The sequence below is a fragment of the Coenobita brevimanus genome, chromosome 96 (assembly GCF_032717465.1).
Source record: "Coenobita brevimanus isolate Jiangsu-jjx chromosome 96, ASM3271746v2, whole genome shotgun sequence".
NCBI lineage: Eukaryota > Metazoa > Arthropoda > Malacostraca > Decapoda > Coenobitidae > Coenobita > Coenobita brevimanus.
The window spans coordinates 2,119,480-2,129,820 of NC_137049.1; positions in this window are offsets into that span (position 1 = coordinate 2,119,480).

The window sequence follows — 10,341 nt, forward strand, 5'->3', positions numbered from 1 at the left end:
TAATGAAAGCTATATACAGTTTTGCGGCAGTTCGAAATGCCTATCCTAGACTGAAGGAAATAATTTGATGACAGAAAGAACAAAACAGAATTACGTCATCTGCTTGAAACGCCTAATGATATCTCCTTATGTTCTGGCAATGTTTCCAACTAGTGAGAAGGATGGAGGAGAGAAAGCCAGAGAAGGATGTAAATCACTGAAAGAATATACTGTACCCGGTAAAAGAAGAGACAGGTAATATAAAAGTGAAGAAAGTATAGAAACAATGATATACACGAAAGAAGGAAGGAATGAGGAAAAAAAGAAAGAAAAAATGGACCATGGGGAATGAGGGGAGAGAGGGAAAAGAAATCGGAAAGTTAAATGATGGAAGGTGAAATAATCCTGGAAGAACGAAACTTATACAGAAACGAAGGAAACAAATTGGTCAAGATAACTTACCGAAGACCATAATAAGGAGAAAGAAAATGAAAGAAAGGAGATTAAAACGAGGGAAGAAAGAAAGGAACAAGGAAAGAGAAAATACTGAAGCATAGTGAAGTAAAGAAACAGGAGGGAAAAATGAAGGTAAATAAATACATACGGTACAAGTCTTCCCTACGGGTGTATGGACCCCGGTACTGGATGCCTTAATCTACTATAAATATTGTTACGTCCCCGTCCCACACTGAAACAGGCTCCAGCAGCAGTAGTATTTCAGTACAGGAAGGACGTTGCCCAGTGAGCTGTTCTTCATATGGTCAATCTCTCGGTGTACAGCACACAAGATCAGCTGAGGCGAAAATAAACACTGGCTTCTTAAAGTTGATTGTCTTTATTTTCCAAATAATTACACTTCATGCTTTCCAAATTCACTTCAATGTTCTACAAGCACTGGAGCTATACAAACTTTACTAACTGCTATTACACTTAATGCTTGACAACACTTCACTGTTATTACACTTAATAACATTATGTGTAACACCTGCCAGGTGGAAAGCAAGCCAAACCAACTTATCCCGGCCAGCCCACTAGTCCCCATCCCCACCCTCAGTACACCCTTCGCTAAAGTCATCATCGACATTGTGGGCCCCTTGCCAAAAACATCTGCAGGAAACATGCATCTTTTCACCATCATGGACACTGCCACGCGCTACTCAGAGGCTATCCCTATCCGTTCCACCGCCTTGAAGGTAGTTGTGGCAAAAATGATGAAATTTTTCTCAAAGTTTGGGCTCCTACGTGAGTTGCAGTCGGACCAGGGGAGTAACTTTACTGCAAAAGTGTTCCAGCAAAGCATGAAGGCCTTGGGGATCCAGCATGTTGTCTCAAGTGCCTATCATCCCCAGTCCTAAGGTGCTCTTGAGAGATACCATCAGACTTTGAAGACTATGTTGAGGAAATTTAGAGAGGAGACCGCCAGTGATTGGGACAAAGGAGTTCCCTTGCTGTTGTTCGCTACACGAGAAGTCCCTGCCGAGTCACTGGGTTTCTCCCCCAACGAGCTTGTTTTCGGTCATGAAGTCCGTGGAACCCTGCTGCTGGTGAAAGAATTATGGGGATCAAAACAAACTAATCAAATGGATGTTCTCACATATGTCACTAGGTTTAAGGACCGGATTGCGTAAAGTCTACGAGCTGCTCACGAGAATTTGGAGGAGTCACAGCAAACCATGAAGACTTGATACGACAAAAATGCCTGTCAACAAGAGTTCCAAGAAGGAGATGAGGTGTTGATTTTGCTGCCTATCCCTAGCCAGCCACTCCCTGCCAAGTTCTGGGGACCATATCACGTGCGAAGGAAAGTTAGTCCTACCAACTACCTTACTGAGACCCCAGACCAGCATAAATCGTCTCAGCTGTGGTATATAAATATGTTAAAGCCATATTATCGAAAAGAGCCCCTGACCCCTTTTGCGCCTAGTATGGTTGCTGACGCTGTCCCAGAAGAAGAATCAAATTTTCATCCCTGTCTTGGGAGTGCAACCCAGTGGCAGAGCAACCGGAAGGCTAAGGAAGAGCTCAGTGAGAAATTGTCCCATTTGGAACCTGAAGAGCATAGAGAGATCATATCATGCTACTGTTGTCTATCCATCCTTGAGTGCCTGGGGATGCACCAGGATGGACTACCTTGATATTTCATGACATTGATGTAGGAGATACCCCACCTGTTAAGTTCCCACCATATCGAGTGCACCCTAGCTGGCAGTTTGTGCTTCAGGAAGAACTTGACTATATGTTGCACCATGGTCTGGTTACACAATGTGTGAGTGAATAGAAGTCGTCTGTCACCTTGTAGTTGAAACCAGACAACAAATAAAGACTTTGTGTTGACTCGCGGGGTCAGTGCGGTGACAAAGGCCGATGCTTATCCTCTCCCGCACGTTGACGAATGTATTGACAATATATGTAAATCCACATTCCTAACAAAGTTGGATATGGTACGAGGGTACTGGCAAATCTCTCTGACAGAGCTTGCAAAGGACATTTCCTCCATTGTTGTGCCACAAGGGACTTTCCAATTTGAAGTGATGTCCCACGGTCTGAAAAATGCCCCAGCAACATTTCAGTGTCTGATGAACCACTTGATAAGTGGCATTCAGTGTCATGCCGTCTACAATGATAACTTGATTATATACAGTAAAACCTGGGAGGAGCACCTGAATCAGTTGAAAAGGGTATTTGCCCGGCTGGAGCAGGCCTCTCTTGTCTTGAACCTGGCCAAATGTGAGTTTATTAAGGCAGAAGTTCAGTACTAAGGCTATGTTGTCGGGCACGGAAGGGTGTGCCCTCCTCTCAGTAAAGTTGAAGCTATCACACGATTTGGTCGTTGTTGTTGTTATACAGTAGATTTATCCACCTGAAGGTCAGAGTGCAAACGGGCACGTGAAGCCCGTCAGAGTGATGACGTATGATTATGAGTGAGGTAGGCTATTTGGATAGGGGGTAAGTGGATATATTTTGACATAGAGAAGATGAGAGGGATAGGAGGACTATTTCAGCGCTGTGAATGCTCTAGAAGGATGATTGATGAGGCTGAATCCAAGGGAGAGGTGAAGAGAGGCGGTAGCATGGGCAATCAAGTAGGTAGTGTAAGAGGGAATATTTATCAGGTTGGTGGCAGTGTGTGCAGGGGATGGGGTCAGTCCCGGTGACCTGGGAAAAACAGGGATAGCCTAGCTTGAGTCTGTGCAGGTGGACAACAAGCGAATTAGGGGTGGTTGTGGGTGTTTGGAGGGGGTTGTAGGCCATGGCCCTGGCAAATCAAGTAGCTGAGTGTGAACCCTCAGCCACCTGGTTTTTGTGGTTACTTCTGATCATATCAGAGATGGAGCATTTAGCTTTATGCTTTATGCACGAGAGAATAGTTGAGCGGGGAAAAGTGACATAGGTTAAGGTGGTGGCAGCCCGAGCAGCAGACTAAGCTTGCTTATTGCCCACAATGCCAACGTGACTAGGAAGCCAATGGAGGAGAATTTCACCTACACCCTGCACGTTCGAGTCCACAAGAGCCAGAATCGAGGTCAGCAGGTGAACACTGCCTCTGAAGTGTCTTGTGAGGAGACTGTGCAGAGACGAGAGCGAATCGGTGTGTATATGACTGGCTGACGATGGTGGATCTCAGCTTGTTGCAAGGCACCGAGGATAGCAACGAGCTCTGTTTCGTACATGGAGGTTCCTGGAGGGAGCCTCCAACTCTTGACGAGATCTCCAGAGACAAATGCTGCACCCACTGATCACACTGATGTGACGGATCCATCCATATAGTATGCGGTTGATTCAGGAGTATGGAGGGATGAAACTATTCTCAGGCCATCCTGCTGGAGGAGAGAGGGCAGTGATGCTCGGGGGCAAGAGCTGGCGGGGGCGAGGCATCTGATGGTGGGTGGTCTCCAGGGTGGTGGTCTCCAAGGTGGAGGAGGAGAAAAGTCAGGGCTAGGGAGGTCTGGACACTCTAGGAGGGCTTCAGTCAACCCTAGCTGTTGTATTGTGGAAGCAAGGGAGAGTGCCCAGTCCTTTCTAGGATGCAGGTGTGTACGTCGGGAAAGGATGGAGCGGAGGAGAGTAGCAAACAGGGAGTTGAGGCCTAAATCAGGAAATCTGAGCAGTGGTTACTGACGATCGACCCTAGATTCTGTGCTGGAGAGAGGGAAGCCCACTCTCAGCCCTGAGGTTCTCGAGCCATGTCCATGGAAAAACTCCTAGTATGACTCACAGTGCCAAGTTTTGCAGGACTTCAAGGGAGCGAGATTGCGCCTCTGAGAGTCCTACAAGACACATGGCACTATAGTCACCTAGAGGGCATATGGCATGGGTGTAAAAGGTGGTGAGGACACGGCTTGAGGCACCTAAACTGTGACGTGAGAGGGCTTTTAGTGCTGAGAGCCTGGCGGCAGCATGCTCCTGCAGGTAACATACGTGAGTGATGAAGGTCAACTCACTGTCAGACCACACCCCCAGGCACTGATGTCTGCGAAGGAGGTCGAGCTGATGTCCCCCGAGATAGAGAGGGAGTTCAGGAGAACGGAGGCCAAAAGGCATGACCTAAGTTTTCTCGTAGTTGATCTTCAGACCTTGTTCACAGCATCTGTCATGGAGGCAGGTTAGAGCGGTCAGCGCCTGATTGTAGCAGGACCTGCGGGAGAATACAAGCACCAGATCGTCAGTGTAACAGAGTAGTGTTATTCCCTGACCAAAGTCAATCGTTAGTAAGTTCCCAACTAACAGGTTAAAAAGGAGAGGACTGAGGACGCTCCCTTGTGGCATACCATTTACATGTGGGAAGGAAAGGGAGAGCCAACCCTGGAAGTGGACACAGGCAGCACGGCCTATGAAGAAATCTTGTATCCAGGGAAGGCGTTTGCCATGAACTCTTCTCTTTACTAGTGCTGACAAGACAGCTTCAGGGTTGGCTAGCTCAAAGGCCTTCTCCAGACTGAGGATGACTGCCATCTCTCGCCCACTCCTCAGCTCTCCCAGAAACGAGGCAAGGCACTGCGGGACACTACTGCCTGGGAGGTAGGCAAAAAGTCGTTGGTGCAACGAGCCTAGTTTCCAGGAGAGTCAGGAGAGGACGAGTCTCAGCTGTTTTGGCAATACAGCTGAGGAGGGATATAGGGCTCATGGCTGAAGGATTTCGTGGTTTGGGAATGGGATGGATGATGGCATTCTTCCAGGATCTGGGGAGGCGTCCTTCCTCTCACAAATGGTTGACAAGGTCTAGCAGCGATGATCTCCCCCTCTCTCCTGATCTTGCAAGGAGAGAGTAGGTCAACCTGTCTGAGCCAGGGGCAGTGTCTTTTCTACCACGAAGGGCTCCCTCCAGCTCTTCCACTGTGAATTGGTGGTCTGTTTTGTCGGGGAATGCACAGGCAGCGTCAATGGATTCCCTTCTAGGGTCCACAAGGCGCATCCCTGATGGGCTGGGGAAGGTTAGCTGCAGAGGTTCGGTCAGCAAATTGGGCTGCAAGACGGGTTGCCTCACTTGCACAGTCAGGTTGAGAAGGGAGTTTCTGTGGAACGTTGTGGGTGATGTGACTGATCTTCGTCCATATCTCCTTTAGGAAGGAGTGTGAATCCAGAGATCTGTACCACCTTATCCAGGCCTTATCCCTTGGGCGTCATTTTTCTTGTGAAATATGGCATGCCACTGCAGCTGGCTATTGCCTGGTGATGTCAGAAAGTCCTCTCCTGAAGGCTTTACGTGCTGTGTTGAGCCTATGATTTGGCTCCTGCACTCTCTCGTCATAGAACCAATGGTCTCTGGTGAGGAAGATCGGGGGCTTGGAGAGGGGAATACTACCTGCAGCGGCACTCCTGAGGGCATGAACGACAGACTCAGCATGGTTAGCGGAGAGGTGTCATGTTCTAAAAGGACCTCCAATGCTTTCTCGTACTCCAAGCAGTGAGCCTTATGTACTGTAAGTTCCAGTGTGGGGGGGTGGCAGAGGAAGGGAGGTTGCAGCAATTTGCAGTTCCATCACTATGCCAAAGTGGTCGCTGGTGAGGAACGGAAGCAGGAACCACGTAGCCTCTCTGGCAAGAGTAGAGGTAGCGAAGGAGAGGTCAAGTCTGCCGCCTCTGACGTGAGTTGGCTCTGAAAAATCATTTAGGACATAGACACCGGCTATATCCTTGAGGACAGCTAAGAAGTGTTGCCCAGCTTCATTAGAAGGGTGGGGTGAGGAGAGGATATGGTGGTGGGCGTTCACGTCACCACCAACAAATGTCGGTTCAGCTGCCGTAAAGGTCAAGGTCTCACCCAAGTCAAGTGTGCTGTCTTGATTCCCACACAGGTTGAAGATGTTTACGGGGGGGTCAGAAAGTTGCAGGACAACGCTCTGAACTTCAACTCCCTCACCACAGCATATGTGGGGATGAATTCCTTGTGAAGGATATGTTCCTTCACGAAGATGACACATCCTCTAGTAGCACCCTGGATTCGGGGAAGAAAGTGAAAACCTCCTAGCCTAATAGTGAAGTCTCGGGGAAGGAGCGTTTCCTGCAGGAGGATGACATGCACATCCTCGCTGACAGCCGCCTCTTGGAGGTGGGGAAGCTTGTTACTTGCCCCTAGGCAGTTGTAGTGCAAGATTCGGAGGGGAGGAGTAGAGAGTGCGGTGGGGGGAGTGGGGAAGGATTGGCCTCCTGGGGGAGTGGGAGGGCGTGCCTTTCCGCAGCGATGCTGTCTTGGAGAGGCTGCTCCAACCGCAGGCATGGTTGTGGCTGAGTTGGGATCTGGGGAGGCAGGGTGGTGGAGGCGGGCGGTAGTGCCCTGGGGATGGGGAAGGTAGGGGGGTTGGAACTTGGACTCCACAAAGTCTGTCACCAGTGAGCCAACAGCTTTCATGAGATGTTGTGGATCCAGCTGCTGGTCGTTGGCCTTGTCTAGTGCTTTCAGAATCCCCAGAGCGATATCTCTGCTCAGGGAGCGCATTTGCTCCACCATCAGGAGGAGCACAGGCCACCCTGAGGCGGATTGGTTGGAGGGGGGGAGAGGCTGGGCTGGTGCGGTGGTGGCTGGAGTCTGTGGTGAGGCAGTGGTAGTGGAGGTGATGGGGGGGTAGAAGGGAGGGGGGGAATACCTCCACAATAGGAGGGGGTGGGGGGTTTGTAGTCCTCTGCGAGCGTACCTGGGAGGGTGGGAGTGGGGCTGGCCTTCTGCTGCTCCTGCACTCAGTTCACCTGGTGCTGTCGGCCCTGATTCACCAGTGCCAATCTGGTGGGGCAGCTGGGGTGCCAGGCGTGCTGTTTTTCCTGACAGTTTGGGCAGTGGGCCTGAGCTACCTCGCCTGCCTTGAACTTGCCAAGGCTCATCGAATTTCACACAACCACGACCTACTATTCTAGCTGTGAGAATGGCCAGGCTCTCTCCGATGAAAACAACCCAACTATAGTAAGACCGTCACTCTGACTTTGACAATCTGACCACTTAATCGCCAGGCATCATTCACAGAGAGGGAATATATATATATATATATATATATATATATATATATATATATATATATATATATATATATATATATATACTTAAAAAAGTAATGAGAGCAGACAAAAATATTAACCCATTGAATGCGGTTGCCTCGCTTATAGTACACGCTTGCGCTCTCCAGGCAGGTTTACTTCCTAAAGACTTCTCATACTGAAGGGGTTAATTAGGGCAGTATGTAACTTCACAAGTCGAACACGACTCTTAGGGGACGGCAATAATAAAAAAAAAGAAAAAACCCCATCAGATTTAAAGAGTTCAGAACAAACGAAAAAGACAAAGCGAGGGGTGATAATTATAAGGAGGAAAATGGAAGATGAAGGAAAAAGGAAACAATGATGAAAAGCTAAGGAAAAGGGAATACGGAAGATTAAATGAAGGAAAAAGAAGACTTAATATTTACCAAGTGAAGGAACAGGGATGAGTAAGAAAATGAATGTATAACCAGGAAATAAAATCGGAAGATGATAACAAAGAATGAATAAATAAGAGGCGAGAATGGATCCTAAACAAACGGTAAAATGATACTATAGTCGCGGCACACGACTCTGAGGCTGTCATTATCGTACTCTGGCAACCTATCATTCAAAAGTGCGTCCGATTTCGTATCATATTATACACGAATCATATTATTATGCACGATTATATTATACACGAATATTATTATACACGAACATATTATACACGAATCACATGCGTCTCATATTATACACGAAATCAAACGCACTTTTGAATGGTAGGTTGTCAGGACATGATAACAATCTCAGAGTCGCGCGACCATAGACAATCCCACTCAACAGTATGCCCCTCGAGGCTAGATTTCCGTATTCCAGACCACAAAGGGAAGATGACTATACTTTTTACACTAATTTAACATAAAGTTACCGTCAAAAATATCGTGAATGCTGAGTTGTAGCAATAGCTTTTTGCTGGAATATGGTGCTAGTCAAATAGAAGTGCTATGTAAGGTATGCAGGGCCATAGTAACATCATATTCTGCCATTGAGCTTCATGTAATACGCAGCAGAAGGGCTGAAATCTGGGGCAATTAAGAGCAAAAAAGCACAGTGTGATTCCCATGACGGAATTACAGGACTAAAAAGCCAGCAGTCGCTTCTTAGGGATCGAATATATGGATAGCCATCTCTCGGACTGGGGTGTACTAACCACTAGACCACAAGGGACCTGAACAAAAAATAGCGAAAAAGGGCAAGAAAACGGAAAGTCAAGAATAGAAGGCAGAGGACTCCATAAGAAGGAAGACGATGAAAGAAGACCCCAAACAACAGTAAGATCAAGTAGTAAGAAACATTTAAAAATCTACTCATTCATCCATCACCCACATCTTTATTCCTCCCATCAGAAGTGTAGCAACTCCGAGCCTGGCTGTTCTCTCTCGACACTTAAGCCCGGGTCACACGAGCACTTTTTTCGGCAATAAATAGCCGGCAACACAAACTCGGCTGACACTCGGCTAGAATTGCCGATATTTTGGTGAGTCGGTCGTGTCCGTCTTTTATTGCCGATTTTCAGCAATACTACGGAGCAGAATTGACAACTGATGCTCCACCTGAGAAATTTGTGAAGCTTTTATATATGACCAGGAGCTCATCCTTGAATGACATTGTGTAAGCTACAAACCCCAACCTACCCTGGAACATAAATTTTCGTGATTCTTAATTGGCTGGAGATCCTTAGCTAACTAGAAGTCCGGAAGTGAAAACAGAAGAGTAGACAAATATAACAGTTGGGAGGAAAATAATTAAAGAATAATTAACACGATCATATACATACAAAAGGAAAAAAAAAAGGAATCGAGGAGGCTCCGGACCAATGGAAATATGTGAAAGAAAGAAGAGGAATATATGAAGGAAAGATATAAGCGAAATAAATAAGACAGCAAAGAGAGGAAGAGAATACACCCCAAACAACGTTATCAAACTTCATAACTCGACAAACCAGACGGCATCCCGTCAGAAATGTCAACAACCTCTCACAGCGTTTCTGCTCTTCTTTTTCTTCCTTCCTCCTCTCCCTGTATTTTTTTTTTCTATTTATCTTTCACTTTCTTCCCCTCCTCCTCCTCCTCCTCCTCCTCCTCCTCCTTCTTCTTCTTCTTTTCATTTATTATCATCATCATTCCCCTATTTTCAACCACTACATAGCATGTCGTATCATAAATAACCTTGAAACTCCTGTAACTCATCTTCCTTTCGTAAATGACATGCGTTTTGCACCCCACTTTACTTTTTTGTATTTTATGTACTTCTGCTATCGACACAATTTGATTAAGTAACGTACAAGAGTATAAAATAATGTAAATATTAGGCAAAAAAAAATCGCTGAGGAAGAGACGCTACGAAATCTCTGAAACGGTTAGAAATGCTGCCCCAGGCTGAGAGGGATCCAGAAATGGGAAAAGGAAAACTTGGTTATTTACATTTTCCAGATTCTCGGCTCCATCTCAGAGGCTTAAAAATGATCATCCTACTCGTCTTCCTCTTCCTCCATCCTTTTTCTTCTTCCCTCTTCCTCTTGCCTTTTTCTTCTTCCCTCTTCGTCGTGCCTTTTCATTCTTCTCTTCCCTCATTCGTCACAGCTTTTCCTCTTATCTCTTTCTTCTCCTTATTCCTCTTTCATATTTCCACATCTTCATGTTTTTTTTCTGCTTACGTTATTCCTCTTGGCTTTTTCTTATTCATTTTCCTCTTTCGTCATCCCTCTTCCTTCTTCCTACTGCCTCTTCCTTCTCCCTGCTCGTTTCGTTGTTTATTCCTCTTTCTTCCCTCTTCCTCTTTAACCATCCTTCACTCTCTTCCTCTTCCTTCTTCTTCTTCTTGCCTCTTCTTCCATCTCACCCTTCGTCTTCC